The sequence below is a fragment of the Neomonachus schauinslandi genome, chromosome X (genome assembly GCF_002201575.2).
Source record: "Neomonachus schauinslandi chromosome X, ASM220157v2, whole genome shotgun sequence".
Taxonomy (NCBI): Eukaryota; Metazoa; Chordata; class Mammalia; order Carnivora; family Phocidae; genus Neomonachus; species Neomonachus schauinslandi.
In genome coordinates this window covers 45,907,914-45,916,029 of record NC_058419.1, presented here as the reverse complement: position 1 = coordinate 45,916,029, position 8,116 = coordinate 45,907,914, and the positions used below count along the sequence as shown (strand labels likewise).

At 38.3% G+C, this 8,116-nt stretch overlaps 1 pseudogene; it reads right to left on the bottom strand.

Moving 5' to 3' along the window:
- Nucleotides 1–3,396: 3,396 nt before the first annotated feature.
- On the bottom strand, nucleotides 3,397–3,844 carry LOC110587165 (annotated as a pseudogene).
- Between the last annotated feature and the right edge of the window lie 4,272 nt (nucleotides 3,845–8,116).

The following is an 8,116-nucleotide window of genomic DNA, read 5'->3' as shown; positions in this document are numbered from 1 at the left end:
GGAACAGGGAAACATTAGGTAAAATTAGGTAAAATCTGAATAAAGTATGAATTTTAGGTAATAATAATATGTAAAAAAGGGGAAAGTATAAATCCCCTATATTATGTAAATCAGATGCAGGAGAAATGCCAGCAGTCTCATTAAGATGTGAATGATGGGGAAATAACATGTAAGACTTTCCAGTGAGAAGCTGACTGAATAAAGAGGGTTTGAAAAATAGCCCTGATCCCACAGAGACTTACTGACCACAGACGTTGAAAGTGGAAAATGTTAAGAGAAAAGCTGGTCTGTTCTCTGGAAGAAAGGGTCAAGGATAGGGTGAAGGTCAGGGATGGTTGTTGCATACATAGCTTGGTAATCAAAAACATTCTTTTGACATTCAACATTGACATTTTGAAGCAGCCTTGACATAACAGCTGCATTAAATCAGCCTTGTCAAAATGTCCTGCTTTCCTCTGAGAGAAAGGGCCTCTGCAAGGGAAACTAGCATTAAGGATGACAATGAGCATGCCTTGAGAGACTTGGGATTGAACAGAGACCTGTAATAAGAAAACCTACCAGGTAATTAGAGTAATATTTGCCCAAATTCTGTCTCTTGTGACTAGGAAAGTACAACCATTTCCTCAACCGTTTGATGGAACTGGTCATATGCTTATCATCAATTATTTATTTTTTAAAAGAAGTTGAAAAATAAGGACAATAATATAAATACACGGGAGCTACAGTGGAGTGTTTTCCCAAACCCCAGAATAATTTGGAAATAAGCATACAACCTGAGAGTTTAATAATCTACTGGGACACGTGGGTGGCTCAATCGGTTAAGCATCTGACTCTTGATTTCATCTCAGGTTGTGATCTCAGGGTTGTGAGATCGAGCCCTGCATTGGTCTCCATGCTGATCATGGAGACTGCTGAGGATTCTCTCTCTCCCTCTCCCTCTGTCCCTCCCTGTCCCACTCGAGTGCGTGCTCTCTCTCTCTCTCTATAGAAGAAGAAGAAAAAGAAGAAGAAGAAGAAGAAGATGAAGAAGAAAAAGAATCATCTACTGGCAGTGTTGATTGTTATCCAACTCTGGGACTAAAGATGGAGATAATCACTACATGTATTACTGAAGGATCTCTGTTTCAGTTCTACAACCAAAGGGAACCAGCAGTAATCCTATGGTGGCAGGGCTGAAATGCACTTGCATTTACTGAGAAAAATCCAAATCCAAACTGTGTCCAGGAGACACAATAGGAGCAGTAATAAATGGCAGACATCAAAAATTATACAGAAAATGTAGAAAGATATTGTTGGAAGAAAACCAAGGAATGGATGGCATAAGTTTGACTCACGAGGTGGCAGAACTTTGGAAATATTTAAGAGGGAAAGGAGAGGTAAAATGACCCAAACATATGTAAGATATGTTGGATTTCTAGCCTTTAGGAAGAGGGTGTTTGCAAGGGAAGATGACCACAGTGAGGCAGCAGATTATACAACATCCTTGTGGATAAATGCAAGCCTGTAGTGATAAAACCTACTAGGTAATCGAAGGAAGCCTGGTACAGAGACTGTAGGCAGAACTTCATTGCAAAGGACTATATATTCAGGTTGATTAACTTCAGTACTCATGGGGTCACTGATAAACAGATGACCAAGCAACAGATGGGATAGAGATGTATCAGCAGATACCTTCTTGGCAGAAGATTCAGAGACCAGAAGATTTTCCCTAACAATGTTCTCATACTATATAAGACTTCACATTCCAGAACTTAGGCACAGCGCCAGGAAATTAGAGGAAAGCGATCTAAGAGAACTGTGTATCCATCTGGCCCAACATGGGCAATATGATCCGACTGACAATCAATGAATACTCAAGATGAAAATAAGGTTTGCTTAAGAATAAAAGAAAGAAGGAGTAACATCTCTTTGGGAGACTGTGAAAGCAAACCCTCTCCTAACTTTGAATTAAAATCAATTTCAGAAAGGCAAACATTAAAAACTACACAATATGATGTAAATAGTGCCCAGTCAGTTTAAATGTTAAAGGTAGGATTCCATAACTTGAGAGCAAAAATTATAGTAGTGTGATTAGGTAAATCTTGGAATAATGAAGGAACAAAAATTATTATTATTATTACTATTATTTTAAAGATTTTATTTATTTGAGAGAGAGGGAGAGAGTGAGAGAGAGAGCCCAAGAGGGGGTAGGGTCAGAGGGAGAAGCAGACTCCCTGCTGAGCAGGGAGCCTGACGTGGGATTTGATCCCAGAACTCCGGGATTATGACCTGAGCCGAAGGCAGTTGCTTAACCAATGGGAGCCACCCAGGCACCCATTATTATTATTATTATTATTATTATTATTATTATCATCTCTTTATTTTATTCTTCTTTTGACATTCGAAATTTGAGGTTCTTTCTAACATTAACATAATATTAGCCACATTTATAGTTTAAAAGGAGGCAAGAATACTGCCAACTAGAAAGTGAATCTAAAGGTTATGTTTGCATTTCACAGTAGCAACAGAAACAGGTGGTTGATCTGTAATATCACTTCTGAGTGTTGTTACTACACTGAAGAGTTATTTATAGGAGTGGTGCCAAGCATTAGGAAATGAAAATTTCTGTTTTTCCCTGTTAGCTTTTACTATGCTGAACCCTTTCCTTCACTTGTGAAATGATAATGATTTCAGCTTCCAAGAGATAATGTAGTGATTTACAAGTACTCATGGAACCTCAGCATCAATTCACTAACCAATAGTAAGGATCCATTTATAACATGGATCAATGAGATTATAGACACTGAATTGAGGAATAAGAGCCACATTTCTCAACTAATATTTAGGATTTGAGTATTGATTGCTTGGATATACAGGTACATGCACTTATGGACTATACCATCTGCTAGATCAGGGTTTGTGAGTAATGGCCTGTGGACCAAATTCAGCCCACCCTGTTTTTATAAATAGTTTTATTGGAACATACCCACAATACTTTAGCACTATAACAGCATAGTGGAGTAGTTGAGACAGAAATTACATAGCCCCAAAAGACCAAAATATTCACTATCTGGCCTTTTACTAAAAAGAAAGTTTGCCATTCCCCGGGCTAGATGGTCAAAGTAGACATAGACCAACCAATATAATTCTTTCAGCAGGTCCACTCTTTGGTCAGCTTGCCAAATTCTATATTAGGTATTCTGTTCTTTTTGCCCATCCTCTATTTTTCTGGAATTGTTTATACAAGCCTGGGGACTAGTATCTTCATTCTCAATGAATTAGTCATCCTAGGGACAATAGGTTTAAGAGATTCATATAACCCTTATTTCTTTCTAAAGAATATTTTATTTATTTGTTTATTTATTAATTTTTTTGGCATATGAACATTTATTATTGTCATGGTTTCACCATCAAAACTTATGATCTTGGTCTTTCCTTCTTGCCTTTGGATAAGGTCAAAAGAGAGACATTGGCTACTTTGATAACCTAAAATGAACCCAGGAATGTCACCAAGAGCATGATCTTTGCAACCAAATCCAGCAACCAGAACCTCATCCTTTTCCTCAATGAAATTCAAACAACCATCGTTGGGTACAAAGGCTGTTGGTTTGGTTTGTTTTGTTTTGTTTTTTCCATTCTTGATCAGGTGGACCCTGACACAATTCCTGATGGCAGAATTTGGCTTTTTGGCTTCAACCCTTACTTTTCCCACCACAATTCCCTTTGCATGTGCAGTGCCTCCAAAAGTGTTGGCCTTCAGGGTTGTGGTCAAACGGGCTTTCTTGTATTGTTTATCATGCCACTTCTGATCTTGTCAGTAGCTATGGAGCTTCCTGGCAGTACAAAGACCAGGACACTTGCCCATCCTGCTGGTGCCACAGGCCTGAGTAAAGAGCTCTAAAGAATATTTTTAAAAGTAAGCAAACAAAAATACATAGTATCAAACCTGGATGAGAAGCAATTGGATGTGGCCATTCTGTCATTGTGGCAAGCAGCATCTAATTCACAGATATGGATGACTGAGGCCTGAGAACTCTAACAGAATACAAATATCTAGGAGAGAGAGAAGCAAAACTGCCTCTTGATGAGAGTGAGAAGGGACAGGATCTTTGTGGCAGAAGCTTGAAGTGAATGATGGGGGTATCCCTTAATACTCTGTAGGGGTCTGGGAGAGATGGTGCTTCAGATTATACTAGTACATTTAGAGAAAAACATAAGCTTGTGAAGGCTCCTAAGATTGAAAATTTATGCAAGGCTTTGCTGGACTTTGAGCTTTCTGGCTCACTCCATGAAAGGGCCTCTCATACACGGGGGCCTCTCAGAAGGGGAGACACCAGCTGTGAGTTATATTTTAAAGTTCTAGGAAACAGGCTACAAAGAGGGTCTATGTTTATATTATGAGTCACAGCAGGGACAGGTGGTGGGTCTGGAGCTTAATGTCTGCAAATGATGTCTCTGACTGCCAGGATTGTTCAGAGGAGTTGTTTGTTTGTAGGAGTGAGTTTGGAAAAGAAATGAGGAAATGAAAAGCATTCTTTCTCTCGGTGACCATTTTAAATATTGGACGCTTTCCTTGAATTTGTTAAGGAAAAATGATACCAATATACAAGGGCTGTTGTAGCAACTTAAATTCATCAGCAAAATGTGAGCAGAACCTCCAGTGAAAAGAACTGAATGCTAGATAGTACCAACACTGGGAATAACATAAGAAAGAATAAATAAATGAATGAATGAATGATGGGGGATACTCTGGATAAGGAAAAACAAAAAAAATAAATACTTCTTTTCTCTTAAATAGAGCATCAGGATTCAAATATTAGCTGCCTGGAAACTCCATTATCTTGACCTTAAAGCTCTCCCTTTTATTCCTGAATTTATATCTCTAAAATGTTATGTGCCATCTGACAGATGTCTTCGCTTGTCACCATAATATCTATCAACATTTTGTGAGTCCACTCCTCACTCAGCAAGATTGACATCAAGGACATATTATACAGAACTGCCAAGGAAGTCAGGCCAAATACAATTTGCTGTATCTATCTAAATTTTTCTTTAACTACTTTGACAAAGCTTTGAATTACAAAACAAAAGAGAAACTTGGCAAGAATAGCAACAACAAAGAAAGAGGAGGATACAACACTGCTCTATGTAGAAATATACACACACGTGCACACATTCACACAAACATAGAAATAAACAACAAAACTTGTTCTGGACAGCCACTCTTCATACCTTACCACTGGTGGGGTTTCCATCACCCAGACCATTATTAACCTAGGGGCATTTGAAGAGGAACAAGGAGGACATGTTCCACAGTTCTGATGAGAAAATTCAACCTGCAATTTGAGCTAGAGGATAGTAGTAAAGAGAAAGCTATTTCCTCCAAATTTTGCCCATCTGTTCTAGGTAGATTTATGAAGACCCAATGAAGTATCTGACCCATGCTTAGCTCTATTTCTGTTAAAATTTGTTTTTCAAATTTGAACTAATTTATGAGTGTGGAATGGATAATGAAGAACATTAAGCCTCAAATAATTTTTACAACTCATTTGGCTTTGCAGTTGTGCTAAGCTGTTGCCTGAGATATATAACTGTGCTTTTGACTAATAGGACCATCTTAGTCCAAAGAACTCCTTTCTGCAGTGTCCAGCCCCAGCAGCCCAGTTCCAGCTCTCAAACAGGCCAGATGTCCTCTTGAATTCCATGTCTTTGCTCACATTGTTCCCCCTACATGCTGTGTCATACACCCACAAGTACTCACTCAGTGTTTTTTATTTCTTGGTGGTGTTGATAATAGACATTTCATGTTTGTCATGGGGTTTAAGGCTAGGGTTGAACACTCCAGGAATTTCAATTAGCCCCATGCCAATGTCTTGGAGAGGAAAGAGCACAGATTGGGGAAATAGAAAGGCCAGATGTGAATTCTAGGCTCTGCCACTTATATACTATAAGATTCAATTAATGAAATGTAAGGATGCTCATCTGAAGAACTGAAATAAATGCTGCCTCATAGGCTTACTTTAAGTATTGAAGAAGATGGCACATGGAAATCTTATAGCACACTAGCAGGCACAGTTCACATGAGTTTTCTTAGTTCTGTAGAGAGCAGGATCCATGTCCATCTGAGTCTCATTTGTGCTTTATAAATGTTTGTTGACATTTCATAAATAATTTCCATTTGAGTGCCTAATATGTAGTGTTCTGTTACTCATGCAAATTAATTTCTGTTAAAATAATTCCTGGGCCTTAACACATCTTCCCAGCTGAAGACCCAGAGTGTTTGCCCGGCTTGGGTCTTATGGATTTCCACAGCACTCCAGGATGGTTAGGTAGGCTTCCCAATTTCATCTTGGTGATCAGTCCAGGCTAAAAGAGGAGAAGTGACTCACTGAAGGTCCTATCATCAGGATACTTCCAGTCCTGGAATCGAGGCAGCTCTTCTGACCCTCTTTCTAGCATCCTGCCTAGCAGATTTATCACTGTAGCCTTGTGCTCCCATAGTCTTTCTGGGGCTAAAAGGATAGCAGCAACATCCATATTATGAACTTTCCCAATGTTTACCTTTAGATATAGAAAGAGGATAGGGGGGAAATTCAAAGGAAAAAGAATGAATATTGTTCCCCTCCTTGAACTCAACACACAAATCATTCTATTAGATTGAAAGATATGAAATCATTGTTTTTGTAGGTCAAAAATTACTGAACATCAACAATTTCGTGTGGCTTGGTCAAATATAATAATGTACTGTTTCCTACGTAACGTAAATGTCTGTGGTTTTTCTATTGTAGCCATTCCAAATGCTTTTACACACATAGCTGTTCAATTACATTTATGGCAATGCCATCTCTGCTATAGAATGGAGGGGATGGGATGTAAACTTCTGCTGAGTGCCTAATATGCGCCAGAAACTCTGTTAGGCATTTTACCTACTTTTTCTCTCAAAAATGTGGTACAGTAGACACCAGTATCTCTTTAATTATTCACCTTGTCACTAAGTACGTGCTGTGAAGCTCAGAGAAGTTAATTACATTTTCCAAGTTTACACATTCAATAAAAAGCAGAGGAGGTGTTTTAACCTAGCTTTGTCTGACTTCAAGGCCTAAGCTCTTTCCACATTGCTATATGGCCTTACCTTCATGGTGAACTTTTAGGATGCAGGACCAAAGTTGATCTAAACTTGTTTGGTACAGTCCTAGTGGGGTCATAGACATTCAGTTGATTAGCAGTAGTTATCTTCTTTTTCTTCATGTGTAGTAGGGAGTTTGCTATATGAGTTTGGAATTTAGGAGAAATAAGTTATGGGATGAAGTTATGGAATTGGATTTCCCACGCCTGACACATAATAATACCCAACAGATATTTCTTGAGTTATTGAATTATTGGATGAATTATAGATTTTGAGAGTCACCAGCAAGTAAAATCAAATGTGTGTCCATCTAATTTTTTCCTATGCCTATATATTTTTCAAAGTATTTGAGATGGTACTCTACAAACTGTTTCATCATCTCTTTAGAAATAACTTTTATTGATTTTTAGTGGGTACAAATTTCTAGGATATAAAACTCAGCTGGGAAAGAAATCTCTGTTTTTATATAACTAATCTTAGTATGCATTTTGAACCCCACGCTACTTACTACAAAAAACCCAATCTTGCCAGCTGAAGGTAAACTCAGTCATCTCAGGGTTTTCTCAATCAATTCAGTGTGAGGTAAATCAATTGAGGCTGGAATTTAAGTTCCATAGGTGGAATTTATATTATATCACTGAATCATGATGGGTGTGAGCAAGTAAGAATAATTTGTCTGGCAGCAGTTAGGAATGGAAGAACAAGTAACCACCCCTAAATAAGGGTGAGGGGGATATATCCAGTATCCGTCCTTACCCACCTGACAAAAAGGGACCCTGAGGATGATAACACTTATTTGTTGGTTTGCATATGTGAATTACTCTTGTAGACAAATCTTGTACAGCAACTTTATTCTTACCTTCTTTGAGGGGTGATACCTAGAGAAATATATTTTCTTTGTGAGGGAAAAAGATTTCCTAGGGGTAGTAAATGTGGCGAGATGAAATATAGTCTGATGTATTTCCTGCCCCCTCACATATATCTTTTACCTTGTGATATTTCCCTCTCCCT